The sequence below is a fragment of the Nycticebus coucang genome, chromosome 7 (assembly GCF_027406575.1).
Source record: "Nycticebus coucang isolate mNycCou1 chromosome 7, mNycCou1.pri, whole genome shotgun sequence".
In the NCBI taxonomy this organism is placed as follows: Eukaryota; Metazoa; Chordata; class Mammalia; order Primates; family Lorisidae; genus Nycticebus; species Nycticebus coucang.
Window position 1 is genome coordinate 56817110 of NC_069786.1, and position 26826 is coordinate 56843935.

General features: G+C 38.7%; 1 pseudogene; it reads left to right on the forward strand.

The window, feature by feature from the left end:
• Positions 1 to 1129: 1129 nt before the first annotated feature.
• LOC128589711 (ribose-phosphate pyrophosphokinase 1-like) overlaps positions 1130 to 26826 on the forward strand; it is a 39241-nt pseudogene continuing 13544 nt past the window's right edge.

A 26826-nucleotide genomic window follows, 5' to 3' on the forward strand; every position in this document is an offset into this window, starting at 1 on the left:
TCTGTTGATACTCATCTCAGCAACTTAAAATGCAAAGTCAGATTTCTCTGTTGCCTCAACTTTTAAAAATCAAATGTCATATTTTCTTTTGGGCATGGTATGAGCCAACAAACAATCCAACAAGATCATATAAGTAAGATGTATATAATGTAAGGTAATAACAATTTGCTGTTCCAGATGTAACTGTTGTACAATTATATCAAGCCTGGTATTGTACTTCTCAGTAGAACAGAGCCTACTTTTACAAGGATAATAATTCTCAGTAGAATAAGGCCTATTTATATCACATCTTTGAATCATTTCATAGATATTTGGCTGCAATTAACAGCAATCCCCAACTCAAATATATTTGAATAATAAGGAATTAATTATCCCACATAAGAAGTCTGAAGCTTGGGTGGGCTCCAAGCCGTAAGATCAATGGCTCAATTATGCCAAAAGGGGCCTGAGTCCTTTCCACTTCTCCACTCAGGCATTGTTAATTTGTCAGCTTTATTCCCAGGCTGGTTCCCTTCAAGGGAACAGGAAGGCTACAGTGGTTTTAGTCATAAAAATGTCAAAAGAAATAAAATGAATCATCTCTTCCTGTGTCTCTTTTTAGAAGCAAGGAAACCTTTCACAGTAGCTCCCATCAGACAGCTCCTCAAACCTCTCTAGCCAGAACTGGGTCATGTGGCTATTTTTAAACCAATTGCTGAGGAGGGGAAGGGAATTAACACAATTGTCACAGACAAATTGAACTTGGCGGGTGCCTTCCCCTGAAACACTTGGGTAGATATGTGCACACAATCTGATTCTGTCAACAGGAACGGGCAGGGGCGGGAGTGGAGTGAAACATGTGAAGCAAATGTTGGGTAGCTGGTCCTTTCTGTCTCAATCCTCCATGTTGTTAATGACCTGAGAAGAAGGATTCTTTTTAAAAACAGTAACAGATAGTGTGATACATGCTCACGACATAACACAGTAGTGGACAGGACTAAAATTCTTTCCTCCAGAAGCTGACAGTTTTAAAAGAGAAGGCCCGTAAGTGAACATTCCCAAGATGGGAGCATTTCACCCTCCTGCCAGGGAAGCTCCTTGAATGAGGCATTTAACCCACCTTGATTCCCAAAGGAGAAAACATTAACAAATGGAATCTAGGAGTCAGTCCTGTGGCAACTGGGAAGATGGCGTATCTGGGGAATTGGCAAGCCTGGAGCCTGAAGATGCAAGCAGGACAGAGATCATAATGGGCATTGAAACCCATTCTGAGGAGCTTATGTTGGCAATGGCGTTCCAAGAAAGGATTATAAATGAGGAGTAACATAACCTGCTTTCCTTTTCAGAGCATCCACTCTACCTGCAGAACCAAGAATGGATTGGAGTGAGTCAAGCCTAAATTTAGAGAGAACACTTAATGTACGTACATGCTTTTACAAATACCACAAATTAGAGTGAGAGTCAGATCTGTGACTTAGAACTGAGTTGTATGTGGGTACCATAGACAGAGCTGAATTTGGGACATCTAAGTGGATAAGTGTAGTAAATAGAACTGTTTGATAAGGCTTCTTCTGGTTGTTACCAACATTATTAAATCACTATTAAATATCCTCATGAAAATTTCAGTAAATTGTATGAGCAATTGCCAGATTATCCAAGCATATTTTTTTCTTTCTAGCTCTGACATGATTTGAGTGATACGATGAGAAAAAGTCATAGCAAATGTTTTACATGCTGACAATTTAAACTAATAGATATTTTTAGATGTTGTGTAAGAAAAGAGCTCTGGGCTAAAAATGATGCTGACATTTAAAGGCTCTCTGTAAACTTCAGAAATGTGTAGTCTTAGGCACCGAGGCTAGTAGTTTGGCAATAATGCTTAGCATCTAAACTTAATGCTTTTCTAACCTTGCTTTCTGTCATGACCTCAGACATCCCCACCCCTAGACACTTTTAAGATACTTACATTTCTGTAGTAGGCCCCAGGCGCCCCACTCACATCGGGCTCAGGCCCGACCATCTATCCTTCAAACAAGGCTCTTTGTCCCTCTACTGTCTCTCCCACGGAGCAGAAAGTTTAGCTCATGAGTTCCATTTGAGACAAATGTTTGCTATCAGAAGAACATGGATATAAATCCTTTTGACAATCCTTCCAAAATTGATTTTCAATAATATGTTTGTTTTGCATGTTTATGTAGTGTTATATTAAGCTTCATGGTAAAAACTTGGAAAGTAAAGTATAAAGTTGAAAATGATGCTACCACTCAGACGTTAACGATAGTTAACATTTTCCTATCTTTAAAGTCTTCTGACTGTATACAATATAAATATGTTGTTTTCTTACATATTCAGAATTAAATCCTACATACTATTTTATAAACCTGATATTTTGACTGCTATTTATCATGACCTTCTTTCAAGATCCTTAAATAGCCTTCAAGAACGTGATTCTTAATGGCTGAACTATATTCCATCATATTATACATATATGATAGAAATGGCATTTTACCAAGCAATCCCACTTCCTGTGACCCTTTAGGCAATTCCTAGTTTTGTATAATATAAAAAAAAAAATCCTGGATGAACATCCTTGAGCCTTCATGACTATCTCTTACCATTCCCTTAGAAAAACTTTCGAAAGTTGAATTATGGGAGCAAAGGGTATGAACATTTTTAAAGCTTTTGATGCATGTTATTGAATGCATATTGCTGACAAGTCTATACTTCTATATACTCCCACCATTAAATAATTTATAATATGATCAAATTCAGTATAAATGACTTGAAATACTCTCTCAGAAATACTATTAATGTAAGTCTTCTTTAATAGTTTCAGAGCTCGCAGTCAGCTTTCCTAAACTGTGAGATTGACCAGTTGAGGTCCTTCCTTTTATTTTGAAACTTCAACTACCTCAAAGGAGGAAAAAGCCTTGGATTTGTTAGTAGAGAACCAGAGTCGAGTCTTAGTTCTTTTCCAAACTCACAGTATTGGCGATTGGCAACTGAACTTAAACCTGCCCTTGGTTTTCTCTATCCGAATAACAAGACTTTTCTAAAGATCTCTATAGTCCCTTTGGCTAAACAGAACAATAACAACAAAAATTTTACAAAAAGTCTAATGGTCTCAGTAAATAATGTTGTAAAATCTGATTGAGGAATATGTTGTGGTGTTCTTTTCAAAGTGTTTCTTTTTTTATAAGCTAACATACTTCTCAGGCAAACAGATTCTGAGGCTTAGACAGGGCTGGCACTGGAGGCAGTAGAATGGTCTGCCATCTATGTGATCAGATATGGATAGACCCCAAACCTCCACCCTGCCTGGTTTATTCCATCATTACAGCTTTAATTGTCACATCTTGGATGCTAATAATTCTTAGAGAAAAGTCAATCACAACCTTCCAGAGATCAGTCCTCTACTGGGCGTAGGAATACTGGGTTCATATAAACTAGTCTGGAGTGAGGACCAACAATATAAAAATACAAGAATCCCTTGGGAATCATCCCAAAACAAGTCCATCAATATTCAAAGAGATTTGACAGTATAACCATTAGTCATGGTTGATTCTATTTCTTTCCTTGATTCTATTTCTTTCCTTTTTTCTTCACCATCACCTGGGACAACCAAAAGTACTTGTTAGCTGTTTTTCTTCCTGCCAGATTTTCAAAGCCTTTAGTTGTCCCCACTTAAATCATAAGAGGCAAAGTATCTGTTAAGCAGAATATCTCAGCTATGTTTGGTTGACAAATCTTGTACAAAACATATTTTTCTTCTGAGGAAAGAAAGTCTTAACAACACACACACAAGATTCAACAAAAGCCCAAATTATCTTACATATAATAGGGCAACATAGATACCTTTGGTTCCCAAAAACCTCTGCTTTGTCCACTATTTACTAAGGATAAGCAAGCAGGTATGCAATCCCCAAGTGTCTCATGACTTCCATGCCAAAACATAGTACAACAGCAAGGGTGTGAGGTGAATTGCAACATTTTTACCTAAATACTCAATGTACCTTACAGGCAGTGTTTCTCAGACATAGCTGTTCATTGGAATCACCTGGAGAGCTTTTAAAACTCCCAAAGCCTACACTGCTTATCTAAACAATTCAATCAGTATTTCTAAGAGTAGGAATCAGACATCAGTATTTCTTAAGGCTGTCTAGGAGATTCCAATATGCAGCCAAAGTTGAGACTCACTAATATAAGATTTAACGCAGATAATTATATTTGGGCTTATTGTACTTATTTGACTAACAGAGCCAGAAACTATAAGAACAATTAATGAAATGATTGCTCCAGGGAGACCCAGCTCTTTTGGCTCTTACCTTCTTCATAGGCTATCAGCTATACTGTTCATCACAACCTAACCTGAATCCTCAATATGCTGCTGGAGAGTCCTGAGGTTCTCCCAGGACTCCACCTACTGCCAAACCACTTAGCTCCAAATTCCAAGAGGGCTTCTTTCTGAGATGCAGAAGTCAGCCAAAATGGATGGATGTAAATTGATGTGAATCTTCTGAGTCCTTTTGGTTCTATAAAGCCTTTAAGCAAAGTCTAGATAGGGCGTGGCAGCATCAAGGGACAACTGGGGAATTGGAGAGGAATAAGGGATAATCTCCAGACTTCCTCAATCTTCATCTCCTCTCTGCCCTCCCCCCATTCCTTGAGATATCTAATCAACATTTTTCTTAATCTTACGTATCTTAGGTAATTAATATTTTTCTAATTTTACATATCTTAGGTAAGGTGCCATAAAAACTCTGCTTCTAACACAGTGCTAAAACATTCTCTTGGCATAAAAGCAAGTACCCAATCTAACCTCCCCCACTTGGTCACCTACACTTTCTCCTTAGGTGTACAAAGGTGCCACAATATGAAAAACAAAGTATTTGAATTATCCTGTTAGGATATTTTTGTGACTAATTTATAAAAATTCACTATGATTTCTGCACAATTGGCCTCTAAATTCAAGCCAGAATTTTTTTAAATGGCGTTAAGTTGTTTTTTAACTTTGAATGATTGCAGTTACACCAACATATTTAGGAAGTAGTTCGATGCTGTTTGTGTGCTTCAGTTGTGATGAACATATTGACTACAATGATAGTCAAGTAAACTTTCCATATGTAATTTCAGACAACGAACTCCAAAATGTAACCATATATAACCCCCCTTTTTACTGAGTTAGAACAAAGCAGGTAGCTAACAATCTTGTTTTAGTCCTGTCTATCTCAGACGAGAAGAATCTTAGCAAAAATCTGTTCTGCTTAAAGAACAACTTCAGTTTTCCCAGAGTCACTAAACCCAGATTTGTAATATGGACTTGACAGCTTTGTATTTCTGTCAGGCTTTGATGTGCCCCAGCTTTGTTTACAGGCTGAAGTTGCTGCAATTGGGCCTCCTTACATCATCCCTTGATTCTGTACATGGTGCATAGGCTGAATCACCCAGCAGTCTAAGGCCTGGTTAGTCCTATTCCTGACAATTTACCTACTAAACTTGTATGTTAAATTTCATTATCTCAGGACTGCATGTGCTTCCACGATTATGACTTCATAAAATTACAACTCAGTTCAGATCTCAACATCATGGAAAGAGGTTTGCAGGGTTTGTTTACAAGTAAGGATGCCATATGCTCCTCTAAGAAAAATATGCTAATTACCAAGGAAGGACTAGGATAAGAAAACAAGAAATTGCTGCAGACCTACTAAGCAAGCAGGCAAAGTCCTTTCCATGAACTGGGAATAAACGTGGTAAATCTATCCCCTGGTGTTCTTATGTTCAGCTGAATTTACAGAAAAGACTAAAGAGCAAGAAAAGGCCATTTTCTCAAAATTGTGCATTATTTATGTAGATTAACATATATTTTAGGTTCAAACTACCTCAAACCTTGTTTTGGCCTTTATAAGTTTCTAAAACATGATATTAAATTTTAATAGCTGAGTACAGTAACAACCTGAACTGAGTAATTACAACTGGCCAAAAAAAGTGAGTTTTTCTGCTTTACTTTATGCTCCTTGAACTAATTGCTAAACTTTCCAAGGTTTCAGCTTCACACCAGCACTTGTTGCTGAAAGGAAATTTAAATTCAGTCAATCATTTGTCTTCAAAACAACTGCTAATGTTTGAATTCAATTCTTCAGGATTTTTTCTTTCTTCCAGCTGGTTTGTGATTATGCCTGAAGCTTTGTTCAAGAAAAGAAAAAACTGAAAATAAACCATATAGCTTTTTCCCCTTTACCATGTTGGCAGGAAATGCTAGCACAGTAAGTGACGTTTCAAAGCAGACTTTGTATACCAAGACAACTTCCTCCATGCTGCACACACTACCCAAGGCTCTCCGCTCTTCACACACAGGAATCCACATGGAATCTCCTCAAAAAGAAAACTCAGGCAGTATGTTTAGTTACCCACTGATAACTTGGTATCCCCACAAAAGGATATATACTAGCAGTCTGTAACAAGGGACATCCCTCAACAATGTTGTAAAGTATTCAAATAGACAAGCAGATTTTGTCTCCCTGCTACCCATTAGCAAATGTCCCCTTACTGAGGCAAAAAACTCTGGGTATGCTCTATTTCTAGTCACTTTAGCATAATATTATAAGAACTCCAAAGGCACAAACACTTAACACTTAGCCATAGGGTTCCCCAGGAGACATAGAGTTCTCTCAATCTCCTGAGGTCTCAATAATTTATCTACCAAGGAGTCAGGAAGGTACACAACTTGGAACCACATCAACCCAAATTCAAAACGTAGCAGCTATGTAGCACAGATAAGTTTAGCCTCAGTTTCTCTATCTCCAAAATAGAGATGATCTCTTGCAGCAGCATGATTATTTGGGGGATATTTTCTCACCACTTATTTTCTTTTGCCCAAAAGGAGGCTAGAACACCCACCAAGCTCTCTCTCTCTCCAACAAGATGGCTAGTGTTGGAAGGAACGAATAATGTCTTCATATTCGCAAATTCAACATGAACACATGGGTTCTACTGCACTGAAGTTTTTGGTAGGCTCAGTGACACAGAAAGAAATAAAACATAGAATTAGGTAACTGTGACTTGGTTTTATATGGGAATAGAATAGAGATTTAAGGTCTATCATAAGGCCATCCCTCAATGCTCTCTCAAATAAGGGTGGGGAATGACAGCTCTGGACTATTTTGACTTGTGGAATGTTTACTCTGCCCAGACTACAAGATCACCAAACTGTAGACACACATCTGTTTTCTGGCTACATAATAAAACAAAACAAAAGTGACCTTAAGCAAGTTCAATTTACCATTCTCCAAAATCCCCAAATCTGACTGGATTTTGTGGTGAGGGGCCACTGTCCGTGAAACTCTGTCCCAGTAGACAAAAGAGCAGCTCTATAATTGTTCCTTTTATTGATACAAAATGCCATAGAAATGGGTCCAAAAGAGGTTGGATACCCACTGGACTGCACATTGTACTTACATGTGCTATTTACCACTGTATTCTCTATGCATACTGCAGTGTCTGGCACATAGTAGATATTCAATATTTTTTAATGAACTCTATAATTAAATGAACAGACTGTCATATCTTAGTCTGTTCAGGATGCTACAACAAAATACCATGAACTGCATGCCTTATAAACAAAAAATATTTATTTATCACAGTTCTAAAGGCTGAGAAGTCCACCTTTTATCAGGGCACTGATCCCATTGTGAGGGCTCCACTCTCATGCCCTAATTACCTTCTAAAGGTCTCACCTCTTAATACTATCATTTGGGGATTAGGTTCCAACATATGAATATTATAGGAACAAAAACATTCAGATCACAGCACATGAGTTTCTCTCTCTAGTCTCGAGTAGTGTGGGTAATGATAGCATTGAAAGAAGAGTATAAGGAGAGGATAACGGACATCCTTGGTTCCACATTGCTTTTTCCAGTTTGAATATCTAATGCCTCAAATGTGATGTCCAGTTTCTTGTAAAATAAAATATACGCCTATGCTATGGCCCAACAATTCCACTCCTAGGGATTTATCCAAGAGAAATGAAAATACAGGTCACAGAAAAGCTTGTGCAAGAAAGTTCATAGCTGTTTTGTGCAAAATTTTTTCATAGTATTTTTTTAAATAGCTGAAAAATAGAAAAAAGTCAAATGTTCATCAATAGATGAATGGATAAATATGTGAAGGAATACTACACAGCCAATAAAAAGGAACATACATACCTCTGTTATGTGCAACACATTGTCTTAAACTTCATATAAACCAAATCAGACAATGTATATTCTGGCTTCTTTTGCTCGACATAATAATTTTAAAGTCTATTTTCAATGGTTCACAACAGCTTATTGCACACATCTCTTCCCAATTCATGTTCAGTGGTATCACATTAGTAGTTTGAAATTGTCCATGGTGAAAATTGGCAAATGCTACACAAACCTGAGCTTTACTTTTTTAGAGAACCTGAAATACTCATATTTTATTTTAATTTTTTGTAAGTTAAAAAGGAAAAGATACAGAAGTCCTGAAATCTTTCTGCCAGTTAATCTCCTAATGTTTGTGTAACCAAGTAATTTCTACAGAGCCTAGTCTAGAACCCAGTAGCACTCCTTCAGTGCTTTTTGCATAATGGACTTCTTAGTCTCTGAAAACTCTTAACTCACTGAGCTGCCCATTCAGGACAAGTACCTGGTTTGACACCACTATTCTGCTAACGATCTAAAGGTATAGATGCCTCAGGCTCTGGCTCTTAAACTTGTGGGAGCAGAGTTTGTGTTTTACCACTAGAAGTGGAAATTTCTTAGTGATAAAATAAATCACCAACCCCACTGCTTTACCTTATCTGCTTTTACTTTGATCTCTTCTCACTTTGGTCTACAAACCCCTGATTCCATAAACTCAACCTGGACCCAAACTCTAGACCCCCAGACTTAATGTTTACCCTGGCTGTGTGTTCTTGAACTTGACCCACACCAGGCAACCACCTGTGGAAAGAGCTTTCTTTTTCCTTGAATAATTCATCTAAGTCAAATAATAAGCCACAGTACAACTTCTTACACTATTGCTCTGAAACAAAAAAAAACTTCCACCCGTATGATTCCTCTGGCATTAATGTTGTTAATAGTTAAATATTAATTAGCAGCTTACAGAATACTTTCATACATTATCTCCTTTAGCCCTCATAGTAACCCTGAGAAATAAGCATTATTATTATTCTCCCTTAACAGATGAGGAAACTAAGACTGAAAAAGGTTAGGTCCTGGAATCAATCAACTAGTGGAAGGTGCACCTACCAGAGAGGCACTCAACCACGTTCCTTCCACTTACCACGTAGCTGATCCTGAAGAATGCAGAATCACCCCAGCTTTGTGAATAACATACAATGGTTTTAATCTTACAAACGATGCACAGTAACCTTCAATCGTGACCCTGAAGCATCTCCAAGCTTCAAGACACCTAAATAATTAAGATCATTTGATGACAGGCAATATACATTGCTGTGACTGTTCCCAAATTTTATTAAAATGAGATTGAGGAGAAGGGGAGATTCTTTGTTACTTCATTTTAGTTTTGCTCTTTTTATTATGAAATAATGTATATTTATCATGAATGTTGTAGATTCTGTACTTTAGGTATCCTTTCTGTGTATCCTTGTAGGAAGTGTATTTGCATAAACAGGAAGATATGGAAGAAGTCTGTGTTATATCACTGGCCAAGCCTTTCTACGTACACCTGCTGGACTGGTCCTTGTTTATTCTGTGTCCCTCTGGAAATCAAAGACCCTGCACTACATTTCGAGGAGAGGGGGAAACCACATGAGGCAAGCAGATGGAGCTGCACAAAGTGTCAGGTCACAGCTAGGGATCACTTCAATTGAACAATCCATAAGCCATAAGCAGGCAACTTTTCATGTAAGATCCCCACCAGATCAAAAATATAGAAATAATCACACAGCCTCTCCGCATAAGCTATGGGTGGTGTTCTCTAGATGGCAGCAGTCTACACTGGCTGGGCTCCCACGGACTCCCCCCTGTGACTGGCACTACCCAGCTGTCCCAATGATGACTCTGCTACTCTTCATATGATTCCTGCAAGTCCAGCCACCTCACCTTGGGTCCTGCGATCCATTTCAAGTACTTTCCTGCCCAGTCTTCTCTTCCCTTTACCGTCTCAGGTGACCATCAGCAGCTCATGTACATTGCCTAGTTTCCTACAGGGTTATTCATCTTTTTCTTATTGATTTGTAAATATTTTTTGTGTATTAAACTAGCTATTTGCCACATTTATTGAAGTTAATTTTCTAAGTATTTTTCTTACCTTTTTAAAAATCATGTGATTTCTTATACAGAAATTTTACATTCTTACTAGTCAAATATAGACTCTTTCTTCATGATTTCTAGATTTTGTATCATGCTTAGGAAAGCCTTCTCTGCTCCAAGATTCTTTTAAATGCTCATAATTTTGTTGACTATTCTCTACAATGTCATTTTTTATCTTCAATATGTGATTAGTCTGCAATTTATTTCACCTATGGAGTAAGTTGGTGATGTAACTTTGTATTTTCTTTTTTATTTATTTATTTATTTTTAATTGTTGGAGATTCATTGAGGGTACAATAAGCCAGGTTACACTGATTGCAATTGTTAGGTAAAGTCCTTCTTGCAATCATGTCTTGCCCCCATATAGTGTGACACACACCAAGGCCCCATCCCCGTCCCTCCTTCCCTCTTTCTGTTTCCCCCCCATAACCATAATTGTCATTAATTGTCCTCATATCAAAATTGAGTACATAGGATTCATGCTTCTCCATTCTTGTGATGCTTTACTAAGAATAATATCTTCCACGTCCATCCAGGTTAATACGAAGGATGTAAAGTCTCCATTTTTTTTAATGGCTGAATAGTATTCCATGGTATACATATACCACAGCTTGTTAATCCATTCCTGGGTTGGTGGGCATTTAGGCTGTTTCCACATTTTGGCAATTGTAAATTGAGCTGCAATAAACAGTCTACTACAAGTGTCCTTATGATAAAAGGATTTCTTTCCTTCTGGGTTGATGCCCAGTAATGGGATTGCAGGATCAAATGGGAGGTCTAGCTTGAGTGCTTTGAGGTTTCTCCATACTTCCTTCCAGAAAGGTTGTACTAGTTTGCAGTCCCACCAGCAGTGTCAAAGTGTTCCCTTCTCTCCATATCCACGCCAGCATCTGCAGTTTTGAGATTTTGTGATGTGGGCCATTCTCACTGGGGTTAGATGATATCTCAGGGTTGTTTTGATTTGCATTTCTCTAATATATAGAGACGATGAACATTTTTTCATGTGTTTGTTAGCCATTCGTCTGTCACCTTTAGAGAAAATTCTATTCATGTCTCTTCCCATTGATATATGGGATTGTTGGCTTTTTTCATGTGGATTAATTTGAGTTCTCTATAGATCCTAGTTATCAAGCTTTTGTCTGATTGAAAATATGCAAATATCCTTTCCCATTGTGTAGATTGTCTCTTTCCTTTGGTTATTGTCTCCTTAGCTGTACAGAAGCTTTTCAGTTTAATGAAGTCCCATTTGTTTATTTTTGTTGTTGTTGCAATTGCCATGGCAGTCTTCTTCATGAAGTCTTTCCCCAGACCAATATCTTCCAGTGTTTTTCCTATGCTTTCTTGGAGGATTTTTATTGTTTCATGCCTTAAATTTAAGTCCTTTATCCATCTTGAATCAATTTTTGTGAGTGGGGAAAGGTGTGGGTCCAGTTTCAGTCTTTTACATGTAGACATCCAGTTCTCCCAACACCATTTATTGAATAGGGAGTCTTTCCCCCAGGGTATGTTCTTGTTTGGTTTATCAAAGATTAGGTGGTTGTAAAATGTTAGTTTCATTTCTTGCTTTTCAATTCGATTCCAAGTGTCTATGTCTCTGTTTTTGTGCCAGTACCATGCTGTCTTGAGCACTATGGCTTTGTAGTACAGACTAAAATCTGGTATGCTGATGCCCCCAGCTTTATTTTTGTTACAGAGAACTGCCTTAGCTATACGGGGTTTTTTCCGGTTCCATACAAAATGCAGAATCATTTTTTCCAAATCTTGAAAGTACGATGTTGGTATTTTGATAGGAATGGCATTGAATAGGTAGATTGCTTTGGGAAGTATAGACATTTTAACAATGTTGATTCTTCCCATCCATGAGCATGGTATGTTCTTCCATTTGTTAATATCCTCTGCTATTTCCTTTCTGAGGATTTCATAGTTTTCTTTATAGAGGTCCTTCACCTCCTTTGTTAGGTATATTCCCAGGTATTTCATTTTCTTTGAAACTATGGTGAAGGGAGTTGTGTCCTTAATTAGCTTCTCATCCTGACTGTTATTGGTGTACACAAAGGCTACTGACTTGTGGACATTGATTTTACATCCTGAAACATTACTGTATTTTTTCATGACTTCTAGGAGTCTTGTGGTTGTCTTTGGGGTTCTCTAAGTATAAGATCATGTCGTCAGCAAAGAGGGAGAGTTTGACCTCCTCTGCTCCCATTTGGATTCCCTTTATTTCCTTGTCTTGCCTAATTGTATTGGCTAGAACTTCCAGCACTACGTTGAATAGTAAAGGTGACAGAGGACAACCTTGTCTGGTTCCAGTTCTAAGAGGAAAAGCTTTGAGTTTTACTCCATTCAGTAAAATATTGGCTGTGGGTTTGTCATAGATAGCTTCAATCAGTTTTAGAAATGTGCCACCTATGCCTATACTCTTCAGTGTTCTAATTAGAAAAGGATGCTGGATTTTATCAAATGCTTTTTCTGCATCTATTGAGAGGATCATGTGATCTTTATTTTTGCCTCTGTTAATATGGTGAATAACGTTTATAGACTTGCGTATGTTAAACCAGACTTGCATCCCTGGGATGAAGCCTACTTGATCATGATGAATGACTTTTTTGATGATAAGCTGTAATCTATTGGCTAGGATTTTCTTGAGAATTTTTGCATCTATATTCATGAGTGAGATTGGTCTGAAATTCTCCTTTTTGTTTGGGTCTTTCCCTGGTTTTGGTATCAGGGTGATGTTTGCTTCATAGAATGTGTTGGGGAAGATTCCTTCTTCCTCAATTTTTTGGAATAATTTCTGCAGTACAGGAATAAGCTCTTCCTTGAAGGTTTGATAGAATTCTGGAGTGAAGCCATCTGGACCAGGGCACTTTTTGGTTAGAAGCTTTTTTATTGTTTCTTTGATCTCAGTGCTTGAAATTGGTCTGTTCAGGAGCTCTATTTCTTCCTGGCTGAGTCTAGGGAGAGGGTGTGATTCCAAATATTGATCCATTTCTTTCACATTGTCAAATTTCTAGGCATAGAGTTTCTGGTAGTATTCAGAGATGATCTCTTGTATCTCTGTGGGATCAGTTGTTATTTCCCCTTTATCATTTCTGATTGAGGTTACTAGAGATTTTACTTTTCTATTCCTCGTTAGTCTGGCCAATGGTTTATCTATTTTAATTACTTTTTTCAAAAAACCAACTCCTTGTTTCATTAATTTTCCGAATGATTCTTTTGTTTTCAATTTCATTGATCTCTGATTTGATTTTGTTTTATTTTATTTATTTTTTTTTTTTTGGCTGGGGCTGGGTTTGAACCCGTCACCTCCAGCATATGGGACCGGCGCCCTACTCCTTGAGCCACAGGCGCCGCCCAGATCTCTGATTTGATTTTGGATATTTCTTTTCTTCTACTGAGTTTAGGCTTAGATTGTTCTTCTTTTTCCAATTCCACAAGATCTCTTGTGAGATTCTTGATGTGCTCTTTCTGTTTTTCGCATGTAGGCATCTAAAGCGATGAATTTTCCTCTCAAAACTGCTTTTGCAGTATCCCACAGGTTTTGGTAGCTTGTGTCTTCATTGTTGTTATGCTCAAGGAAGTTAATGATTTCCTGTTTTATTTCTTCCTGCACCTATCTGTTATTCAACAGAAGATTGTTTAATTTCCATGCCTTTGGGTGGGGTCGAGCATTTTTGTTAGAGTTGAGTTCCACCTTTAGTGCCTTATGGTCAGAGAAGATACAAGGTAAAATTTCAATTCTTTTGATTCTGTTGATATTTGTTTTGTGTCCCAGGATATGATCAGTTTTGGAGAATGTTCCATGGGGTGATGAGAAGAATTTATATTCTTTATCATGGGATGGAGTGTTCTATATGCGTCTATCAAGCACAGTTGTTCTAGGGTCTCATTTAAATCTCTTATATCCTTGTTTAATTTCTGTTTAGAGGATCTGTCCAGCTCTGTAAGAGGAGTGTTAAGGTCCCCTGTTATTATGGTATTATCAGATATCATATTGCTCAGACTGAGTAAGGTCTGTTTCAAGAATCTGGGAGCATTTAAATTGGGTGCATAGATATTTAGAATTGAAATGTCTTCTTGTTGTATTTTTCCCTTGACCAATATAAAGTGACCATCTTTGTCTTTTTTGACTTTAGTTGCTTTAAATCCACATGTATCTGAAAATAAGATTGCAACTCCTCTTTTCTTCTGAATTCCATTTGCCTGAAAAATTGTCTTCCAACCCTTGACTCGGAGCTTTAATTTGTCTTTTGAAGACAGGTGTGTTTCTTGCAGACAGCAAATGGATGGCTTGTGTTTTTTAATCCAGTCAACCAATCTATGTCTCTTCAGTGGGGAATTCAAGCCATTAACATTGATTGAGATAATTGATAAGTGTGGTAGTATTCTATTCGTCGTCTTTTGTGAGAGTCCATTGCTTAGTTTTATCTTTTGCATCAGTATGGAGGTTAGGTTCTGTCCTTTCATTTCTGAGTCCTTACTTTGCTCCTGATCCATTGTGGTGGTCAGTGTGCAGAACAGGTTGAAGTATTTCCTGTAGAGCTGGTCTTGTTGTGGCGAATTTCCTCAATGTTTGTATATCCATAAATGATTTGATTTCTCCGTCAATTTTGAAACTTAGGTTAGCAGGGTACAGAATTCTGGGCTGGAAATTGTTCTGTTTAAGTAGATTAAAGGTAGATGACCATTGTCTTCTTGCTTGGAAAGTTTCATTAGAGAAGTCTGCGGTCACTCTGATGGATTTGCCCCTGTAGGTCAACTGGCACTTACTCCTGGCAGCTTGCAGAATCTTTTCTTTGTCTTGACTTTGGACAGGTTCATCACAATGTGTCTTGGAGAAGCTCGGTTAGAGTTGAGGCGACCTGGGGTCCGATAGCCCTCTGAAAGCAGTGTGTCAGAATCTTTGGTGATATTTGGGAAATTTTCTTTTATAATATTCTCTAGTATGGCTTCCATTCCTCTGGGGCATTCTTCTTCCCCTTCTGGAATTCCTATAACTCGTATGTTGGAACGCTTCATAAAGTCCCATAATTCTGACAGTGAACGTTCTGCTTTCTCTCTCTTCTTTTCTGCCTCTTTTACTATCTGAGTTATCTCAAGAACTTTGTCTTCTACCTCTGAAATTCCTTCTTCTGCATGGTCTAACCTGTTGCTGATACTTTCCATTGCATCTTTAAGTTCCCTAATTGACTGTTTCAGTTCCTTCAGCTCTGCTATATCCTTTTTATATTCTTCATATCGTTCATCTCTGATTTGATTCTGTTTTTGGATTTCCTTTTGGTTATTTTCCACTTTATTAGCAGTTTCCTTCATTGTTTCCATCATTTCTTTCATTGTTTTCAACATGTGTATTCTAAATTCCCTTTCTGTCATTCCTAACATTTCTTTATAGGTGGAATCCTCTGCAGTAGCTACCTCATGGTCCCTTGGCGGGGTTGTTCTGGAATGGTTCTTCATGTTGCCTGGAGTCTTCTGCTGATTCTTCCTCATGAGTGATTTCTTTTATCTGTTTCCTTGCCCTAATTTTCCTTTCACTTCCTCTTTCTCTGTAAGTTCTTGTGCCTGTGGACTAAGGGTTACAGGACCAGAAGGATGAGAAGGTTGAAGAGCAAAAAAGGGATGAAAGAAAGAAGGACCAAGTGATAAGAAAAAAAAGAAAAATAGAGGAAGGAGAGGGAGTGGGTAAAAGGAATATTGACAAAAAGAAGAGAGGCACAGAAAGAGGAAGACAGAGCAATATAGGTGTACAGTAGGGTACTTTGATACAACCTTAAAAAAAAACCACCTTCCGGAGGTGCCCAGTTGGGTGGTTCCCTTGAGGTCAGCAGCTCTTTGCTAACCTGATCAGACACAGTACCCCATCTTTACCAAGTAGAGAGGAAAGACAAAAATGATATAAATCAAACCAAAACAAGCAAACAGAAAACTTTACGGGATAAAATTGGGTGGAAAATCAAATAATAGCGGTAGAAACACTAACAAAAATGAAGTTCTAATTGAAATAGGCAGCAATGGGAAATTATAATTAAACTAGAAAAAGTGAGAAAGAAAAAGGATCTGTATGGAAAAGGTTGAACTTAAAAAACAAAACAACAATCAACAACATCAAAATAAACAAAAAAAACAACCAAACCAAAAAAAAAAAAAAAACCACACAACCAAAAACAAAGCAGTATGTATATGTTATTGAATATTGTCTGGGCAACATGTGGTCTTCTGGGGTATGAGATGTTAATCACAGTTCTGATATGACTGAAGGCTGCTAGTTTCTCAAACCCCAGCAGGTAAACACCTTAAATCTCTCTTCAGCCCACTTAAAAGGCACTTTGAACTTGTTCAATTGCTGAGCAGAAGCTTTCCCAGGGAAGTCCTTGTCACTGGAATCACTGCTGAAGTGACTATCCACTTACCCTGTGTGCCAAAACTGGTCTCCCTCTGCCCCCGAGGGTTAGGGCTGCAAGGCAGCTCAGACCCCACCCTTAGGCTACTTGGTTGCAGGTTACCAGCTCCCACCCAATTCTAACTCTGCAACCCTGAGGGCGGAGCTTGCCGGGGCAGATCGCTCACAATGGCTGCCTGTGACCCAGAGCCAAACACTATTAGCTCCGTCTGGCTCAGCGGCTCAGACTGGGGCCCTAGACAAAAGCCAAAGTTCTCTGCACTCCCACTCAGGCTCTCCCCAAGGTAGTTCAGCTGAGTGCCAAGTCCAAAGATACCAAAACAGTTCACAGGTAAGGCCTTTCCAGTTTGCAGTCTCGCTGCTACTGAACTTACAGTTGTGGGCGGGTTTAGATGGATTGAACACACACGACCACTTGCTGGTTTTCCACCATTTTATTCCTCCTCCTGGGGTCCAGAAGTCTCTCGCTGACTCCCTGTATCCTCTCAGGGATGATGATAGGCAGATCCCACCAGCCAGAGATGCTTGGAGTCCTATCTCCCCAGACTCATGGTGCCCAGATGCAAGGAAGCTGTTACTCGGCTGCCATCTTGCTCCGCCTCCTCGTAACTTTGTATTTTCTAAATGGCTAGGCAGAGTCCCAACATCTTTGCTGAATAATAAATGTCAACATACTAAATTTCTTATATATTTACATCCATTTCTGGACTCTCATTTTTATTTCATCATTCTGTTTCAATTTTTTTTTTTCTTTTTTTTTTTTTGAGACAGACTCAAACTGTCACCCTGGGTAGAGTGCCATGGCATCATTATAGCTCACAGAACTCCTGGGCTCAAGTGATCCTTCTCCCTCAGTTTTTCTATTTTAAGTAGAGATGAGGTCTCACTCTTGTTCAAGCTGGTCTCAAACTCCTGAGTTCAAGCAGTCCACCCACTTCAGCCTCCCAGAGTGCTAAGATTACACCACCCAGCCACCACACCTGGCCCTGTTTCAGAATTTTGAAGTTGCTATAACCCTACAACAAAATCTATTTTTTAGTACACTTGTTCTCCACTCTAGATCCCAACCTCCATTAATACTATTCTGTTTCAAAATTTGCCTGGCTCTTTCCCAACTTCCACCCCAAGATAAACTTTACTGTCATTTTGCATAATGTTTGACTGCAGGAATGCAGCAAAGAATGGAATACGAGAGGCTAGTACCTGCTAGCAAGGTAACACATTGACGATTGACCTAGACCACAGACTCTAATTTGTTTTCTTTATTTTTATAGTTTCTGTAGAACAGCAGTGCTGGCACTTGAAATTGAACCTGGTTGCTTATTCACTGTCCAAGCATGTGATACAATTGCTCCTTCAATTGTTAGCAAGTAGGGAGAACATATTAAAATCAGCCTTTACCTGAGCTATATGCAGCAGGGAAATCTAAGTATGCTGCTATTGCCACTGGGGGTAGCACATGTGGATGTGAGAAGCAACATGTATTGATGGTCGCTTGGGCATATCTTTGCAATTGTGAATTGAGCTGCTATGAATATTTTCATTCAGGTGTCTTTTTTGATAAAATGTTGTTTTCCCTTTGGGAAAATACTCAGTAGTGGGATTGCTGGATCAAATGGAATTCTTATAATAAAAATTAAAAATAACTAAAATGCCCAATAAATGAGGGTTTATCCATATGATAATCATATAATTATTAAAGATCATGTGTTCAAAGAATATTTATTGATATAGGAATATGTATAAAACTAATGTATTTATTAAAATATTTACAGAACATTTATAAAGTTGTAGAGTATTTATGAAAATATTAATACGTAAATGCAAATTTCTTCTTGGTCCCATCAACTTGTTTGGAGGAAGGCCACTAAATCCAAGGGATTGCTAGCTCTTAACTTCCAACTTAAAATTCTTAGTCTTTGTTTTGCCTGAGTATCCCTTTGGAAGTCCTCAAAGGCCTCACAGTTTCTCCAATATGAAGAATGTAATCAGAGCTCAGATTAGGGTGGGTGTATATGCCATTTCCTAATTAGGCTGGAATTCTTCTACTTCCTATCAGACGCTATGAATGAGAAGGAAAAAGAGGAATATGTCCATGGCAATCACCTTATAGAAAATGAGCAGAAATTGCACATGTGACTTCTGTTCATGTCTCATTGGTGAGAACTTTGTCACATGGTCACAGCCTCAAAGGAATCTGGGAAATATAATTTTTAGCTGTATTACCAGGTGTCCAGAAAGAAAAGCAGAAGGAATTTGGGGGACAGCCAGTAGTCTGCCACATTGTATCTATACAGATTAAAAATAAATGCAGGAAGGAAATACCACACATCCAAATGTTCATAGTAGAGTCTCTAAGTTAGTAGGGTTTGAAAAAAGTTTTTGTCTTTACACTTTCTTAATTGCCTAAACTTTGTGCAATGGATGTCTATTTCCTTCATAAAAAGATTTAAAACATAATTAATTTTTAAAAGACTAGAAATATTCTAAAATACTAACAGCAGTCGTTTTTGAAAAGTAATACTGCGTGTAATTTTTTTCTTTTTACTTTCCTATGTTTTCTGAATTTTTTATGCTGTATTTGAAATTTTAGAAAGTAGTTCACCAAATGTCTTAGTTCTTGCAGGGGCAGGTAGAAATATTGTCATAGCCTATATTTGGGCTTTACACATGGTCAAAATTACCAGGTACTTCTGTCAGAGCCCTCTGTTTTCTTTATTTTAAAATAGAAAGTAAGCCTGTTTATATATGACTTTTTCAGCAAGATGATGAACAACATAAAATTCTTCAACCTGCCCCACCCCATAAAGCAACCATTTTAGTAACTCATCTGTTCAATTTTGGAGTGGAAACTATATTCAACTGCTAACTAGTTCTCTTAGCAAATTACAAGCCTCCCTATCTACTTAAAAGTTTCTCACCTTCTTGCTCAGCTATCCTCTTGGAACATGGCTGTCCCTTCTCCCATCTTCACAATTAATCTATATTAAGCAAGGTTTATCCCTTTAAAGTGAACCTATCCCCACTCATCCACCCTGGTTTCAACTGATGGAAGCTCCAGCTATTATCTTTCATGGCATATTTACATTTCAATTGGGACATTTTTGAATACCTGAAGAAATCAATTCTGAATGGTTAAACAATAGAAAATAAAAGAGTGAGAAATTAAGATTTCTTGGGAAAAATAGGACTCTTCCAGTAACATTTTAAAACTACCATAAAGGTGTAAAGGAAAATAAAAAATTTAGGGCCACTCCCCAACTCTTTATGTAAAAAAGGTCAGGCCTAAATGCTGAGTCATGCAACACCCCCTTCCAAATGAATAGCTATTACTGAAAGTATACATTAGCTGGATCCCTATGGAAAGGTAAAAAGCCTCAGTCATCTACATGGACTCCACCACAGATCTTAAGGAAATTCCCAGCTGCCCCCGCCAATCAAGGATATTCAAATTGTAACTTTAGAGCTGCAGGTTAAGTCTAGCTTCTAAAACTAAAGTCTGTTCAATTCCACACTATTGATGTAGATTACAAGTTTATCTTCCCAGGTATGGAACAGAGAAAAGACAAGATCAATCATTCCTCCACCTACCCAGGGATATCTACATAACTGATTCTTCCTTTACTCCCTTTTTCTCTTCAAACATTTACTTTATCTTTTGTGAAATGTAGATTTCCTGAGTGCTAATAACCAAAAACGTAACCAGTTGCCTCACTACACACCCTGCCTTTTTCCTTTGTCTTCTGTATATCATCTCCCCTTAAATAATGAATTGCCAAACATCTCTTCTGACGACACAGGTCACAAATGTTACTATGGTTTATGCTTTTCCTGGGCATGTCCTTAAATGCAGACTTAATAAATGTCCACTGATTGAGATCTTTGCCTCAGTCACTTATTTTGGGTTGTCAAAGGTAACACTTCACTCATAAGAATAACTGTGTTGAGATCTCTGACCTCAGCCGCCTGCAGCTCCAGCATCTCAGAAGCTCCACTTGAGGGGGAGAAGAGGACTTGAAACCACCATCTCACAGATGCCACCCTGATTTCCAAAGCATAGGCTTCTCTGGGCTCCCTTAGCCAGTTCCTGGGAGAGGCCAATGCTGCTGGAATATGGGCCATCCTTAAAACTGGCCAGGGTTGAAACCCATTTCCAGACAGAGGGAATCAATTTCACCCGATCAAGTCAGGAACACCAGCAGAACTGCTGGACACAGTTATTGTGCCAGCAGCAGGTGAAACAATGTAGTGGTCACCAGAATAAACTTGGTACTTTGACCAGGCAGAACATTCTTCCACACTCCAGAGATGAGCCTTTCAGCTCTCCAGGCTCCTGTGGCATTTGTTCCTGGGCTAAAGCAATCCTCCTGCTTCAGCCTACAGGGTAGCTGGGATTCCAGCCAGCAATGCCCCAGAAGGCTTCCCTGTCCAACTGGGTTCTAGAGTGATGATTATGACGAACAGAGCAGTGGCCAACCTTTGATGGATGTGTAGGGAGAATGAGAAGAACATGCTTCAATCATCCAAGTACTAACCAGGCCTAAACCTACTTATTTTCTGAGATGAGAAGCAATTGGGAGCATTTAGGGTGGTTTGGCCGTTAGAACGCCTTTCTCTGCCTGACTAAACATGCTGTCCTGTAAGACTGAGGTCAACAGCTGGTAGGAACAAGATGGCGGCCGAGTAACAGCTTCCCTGCAACTGGGCACAGGGAGTCTGGGGAGATAAGACTCCAGGAATCTCTGGCTGGTGGGATCTGCCTATAATCATCCCTTTGAGGATACGAGGAGTCAGCAAGGAACTTCTGGACCCCAAGAGGAGGAAAAAAACAGTGGAAACTGGCAAGTGGTTGCATGTATTCTATCAACCTAATCCTGCCGGCAGCCGTAAGTATAAGCAACAGTGAGACTGCAAACCAGAAGGCCTCACCTGTGAACTGTTTCGGTGTTTTTGGACTTGACACTCAGTTGAACTGCCTTGGGGAGAGCTTGAGCAGGAGTTGGAGAACTTTGGGCATTGTCAAGGGCCCCAGACTGAGTCGCTGAGCAGGATGGAGCTAATAGTGTTTGGCTGTGGGCCACAGGGAGCCATTGTGAGACAACTTCCCCCAGCAAGCTCCGCCCGCAGGGTTGCAGAGCAAGGATCGGGTGGGAACTAGTAACCTAGTAACTGAGCAGCCTAAAGGCAGGGACTGAGCTACCTTACAGCCTTAACCCTCAGTGGCAGAGTGAGACCAGTTTTGGCACACTGGAGCCTCGGGTTGTTGCCCTGGGCACAGTGCTGTGGTGTCACAGTTCATAACAACCTTAAACTCCTGGGCGTGGCACCGCCCAGACCTCCATAGGAGCTGAGCTATGACCCACGACCTGTGCCTGCCAGGCCTCCACATATCATGACCAGGAACTGTGGGAGCCACGCAACCCTGCATCCTCCCTCCTGTACCCTCCCTACCTCCACACCAGCCCGCTTATCTGGCCAGGGACTCTGGTAGCCACATGCCCTCCGGAGCCCTCCCTGCCTCTGTGCAGAGCCCTTCCCCTGGCCAGATATTGCTGGAGCCTTGGGCTTTCTGTGCCAAAGGCACTGGGTGCCAGGCACTGCCAGAACTGTGCACACCACGTCCTGCCCTGTTGCTGGATCCGGGTGTGTCACACTCCGAAGCTGCTTCCACAACCAGAACTCCCTGGCTGGGGCAGCCCCAGAGGAACTTCACAGGGTCACTCCCTACAAAGATCCAGCAACAATAGAGTGATCGTGCTGGGGTCTAATCTTGAAGAGACACCACCCCAACTCAGGATGGCCAGAGGCAATGGCGAAAAACAATCATGGGGTGAAATCAACAGAAAAACTCTAGCAATATGAACAATCAGAGTAGATCAACTCTCCCAAGGAACAATGGGGCAGACACAGCACAAGATCCCATGTACAAACAAATAGCTGAGATGTAAAAAATCAAATTCAGAATCTGGATAGCAAATAAGATCGAATTAGAATTCCAAGCAGTAACCCAAAAGATATCTCAAGAATTCAGTGAATTCAAAAACCAAATGACCAAAGATTTTGACACATTGACACAAGAAGTTGCAGCCCTCAAAGATCTGAAAAATACAGTAGAACCCTCAGTAACAGAATGGAGAAAGCAGAAGAAATGATTTCTGACATTGAAGACAAAGCTTTCAAACACTCCCAAACTCTCAAAGAAGAAGAAAAATGGAGGTCAAAAACAGATTACTCTCTCCGAGAGCTCTGGGATAATTCAAAGAAAATCAATATTCGTCTTATAGGGATCCCTGAAAGCAATGAAGTGGCTTCACAAGGCACAGAGTCTCTTCTCCATGAGATTATGAAGGAGAACTTTCCAGACATGCCAAGAGATTCTGAAATTCAGATAGCAGACAGTTTCGGAACTCCAGCATGACTCAACCCAAATAAGACATCCCCCAGACACATCATAATCAATTTCCCTAAGGTTAATATGAAGGAGAAAATTCTGAAAGCTGCCAGACGAAAGAAAACAATTACCCACAAGGGCAAGAATATTTGAATAACTGCAAATCTCTATGCTGAAACCTTTCAAGCTAGAAGAGGATGGTCATAAACTTTTAATCTCCTAAAACAAAATAACTTTCAACCCAGGATCCTGTACCCAGCTAAACTGAATTTCATTTATGACAGAGAAATTAAATACTTAATGACATTCACATGTTGAAGAAATTTGCCATAACTAAACAAGCTCTCTAGAATATTCTCAGACCTATCCTCCATAAAGACCAGTGCATCCTCCACCACAAAACTAAACCCACCCAGAAAATTGTGATCAAATTCCAACTTCCACAGTCACAAAAGGATTAAAAATGTCCACCAGAGTCTTGAAAGGCTTATCAATATTCCAAATTAATGTGAAGGGTTTAAATTGTCCTCTAAAGAGGCACAGGTTGGCTGACTGGATACAAAAACTCAAGCCAGATATCTGCTGCATACAAGAATCTCATCTTACATTAAAAGACAAATATAGACTCAAGGTGAAGGGATGGTCACCTATATTCAGGCAAATGGAAAGCAGAAAAAAGCAGGTGTTGCAATCCTATTTGCAGATGCAATAGTCTTTAAAACAACCGAAATAAGGAAGAATAAGAATGTACACTTCATATTTGTTAAAGGTAATACTCAATATGATGAGATTTCAATTTTAATATTTATGCACCCAACCAGAACACATCTCAATTTGTAAGAGAAACTCTAACAGACATGAGCAACTTGATTTCCTCCAGTTCCATGGTAGTTGGAGATTTTAACACCCCTTTAGCAGTGCTGGATAGATCCTCCAAAAAGAAGCTAAGCAAAGAAATTTTAGATTTAAACTTACCCATTCAACATCAGGACTTAACAGACATCCACAGAACATTTCATCCCAACAAAACTGAAAACACATTCTTCTCATCAGCCCATGGAACATACTCCAAAATCGACCACATCCTTGGCCACAAATCTAACCTCAGCAAATTTTAAAAAAAATAGAAATTATTCCTTGCACCTTCTCAGACCATCATGGAATAAAAGTTGAACTCAATAACAACAGGAACCTGCACACCCATACAAGAACATGGAAGCTAAACAACCTTATGTTGAAGGATAGATGGGTTATACACGAGATTAAGAAGGAAATCACCAAATTTTTGGAACAAAACAACAACCAAGACACGAATTACCAGAACCTCTGGGATACTGCAAAGGCAGTCCTAAGAGGGAAATTTATAGCACTGCAAGCCTTCCTCAAGAAAACGGAAAGAGAGGAAGTTAATAACTTAATGGGACATCTCAAGCAACTGAAGAAGGAAGAACACTCCAATCCCAAACCCAGCAGAAGAAAAGAAATAACCAAAATCAGAGCAGAATTAAATGAAATTGAAAACAAAAGAATTATACAACAGATCAATAAATCCAAAAGTTGGTTTTTTGAAAAGATCAATAAAATTGATAAACCTTTGGCCAACCTAACCAGGAAAAAAAGAGTAAAATCTCTAATTTCATCAATCAGAAATGGTAATGATGAAATAACAACAGACCCCTCAGAAATTCAAAAAATTCTTAACAAATACTACAAGAAACTCTACTCTCAGAAATTTGAAAATCTGAAAGAAATCGACCACTATCTGGAAGTATGCCACCTACCAAGACTAAGCCTGAATGAAGTGGAAATGTTGAACAGGCCTATATCAAGTTCTGAAATAGCATCAATTATATAAAATCTCCTTAAAAAGAAAATCCCAGGACCAGATTGGCTTTTTACATCAGAATTCTATCAAACTTTTAAAGAAGAACTAATACCTATATTACTAAACCTCTTCCAAAATATAGAAAAAGAATAAATATTACCCAACACATTCTATGAAGCAAACATCACCTTGATCCCCAAACCAGGGAAAGACCCAACAAGAAAAGAAAATTATAGACCAATATCACTAATGAATATTGATGCTAAAATACTCAATAAGATCCTAACAAACAAAATCCAACAACACATCAAAAAAATTATACACCACAACCAAGTGGGATTTATCCCAGAGTCTCAAGACTGGTTCAATATATGTAAATCTATAAATGTAATTCAGCACAAAAACAAACTAAAAAATAAGGACCATATGATTCTTTCAATTAATGCAGAAAAAGCTTTTGATAATATCCAGCATCCCTTCATGATCAGAACACTTAATAAAATTGGTATAGAAGGGACATTTCTTAAACTAATAGAGGCCATCTACAGCAAACCCACAGCCAATATCATATTCAATGGAGTTAAATTGGAATCATTTCCACTCAGATCAGGAACCAGACAAGGCTGCCCATTGTCTCCATTGCTTTTTAACATTGTAATGGAAGTTTTAGCCACCACAATTAGGGAAGAAAAGGCCATCAAGGGTATCCATATAGGGTCAGAAGACATCAAACTTTCGCTCTTCGCAGATGATATGATAGTATACCTGGAAAACACTAGGGACTCTACTACAAAACTCCTAGAAGTGATCAAGGAATACAGCAATGTCTCAGACTACAAAATCAACACCCATAAATCTGTAGCCTTTATATATACCAACAATAACCAAGCCAAAAAAACAGTCAAGGACTCTATTCCTTTCACAATAGCACCAAAGAAGATGAAATATTTGGGAGTATACCTAACAAAGGACATGAAAGATCTCTAGAAAGAGAACTATGAAACTCTAAGAAAAGAAATAGCTGAAGATGTTAACAAATGGAAAAACATACCATGCTCATGGCTGAGAAGAATCATAGTTAAAATGTCTATACTACCCAAAGCAATATATAATTTTAATGAAATTCCTATTAAAGCTCCATTGTCATATTCTAAAGATCTTGAAAAATATAATACTTCATTTTATAAGGAATCAGAAAAAAAGTCAAATAGCCAAAACGTTACTCAGCAATAAAAACACAGCAGGAGGAATCACACTACCGGACCTGAGACTGTACTATAAATTGATAGTGATCAAAATAGCATGATATTGGCACAAAAACAGAGAAGTAGATGTTGGAACAGATTAGAGAACCAAGAGATGAATCCAGCTACTTTACTGTTATTTGATCTTTGGCAAGCCAATCAAAAACATTCAGTGGGGAAAAGATTTCCTATTTAACAAATGGTGCTAGGTGAACTGACTGGCAACCTGTAGAAGATTGAAACTGGACCCACACCTTTTACCATAAACTAAGATAGACTCTCACTGGATAAAAGATTTAAACTTAAGACATGAAACTATAAAAATACTAGAAGAGAGTGCAGGGAAAACTCTTGAAGGAATCGGCCTGGGTGAATATTTTATGAGGAGGACTCCCCAGTATCAAAAATACCCTACTGGGACCTGATCAAACTAAAAAGCTTCTGCACAGCCAAGAACATAGTAAGTAAAGCAAGCAGATGGCCCTCAGAATGGGAGAAAATATTTGCAGGTTATACCTCCGATAAAGGTCTAATAACCAGAATCCACAGAGAACTCAAACATATTAGCAAGAAAAGAACAAGTGATCCCATCTCAGGGTGGGCAAGGGACTTGAAGAGAAACTTCTCTAAAGAAGACAGACACACGATCTACAAACACGTGAAAAAAAGCTCATCATCCTTAATTATCAGAG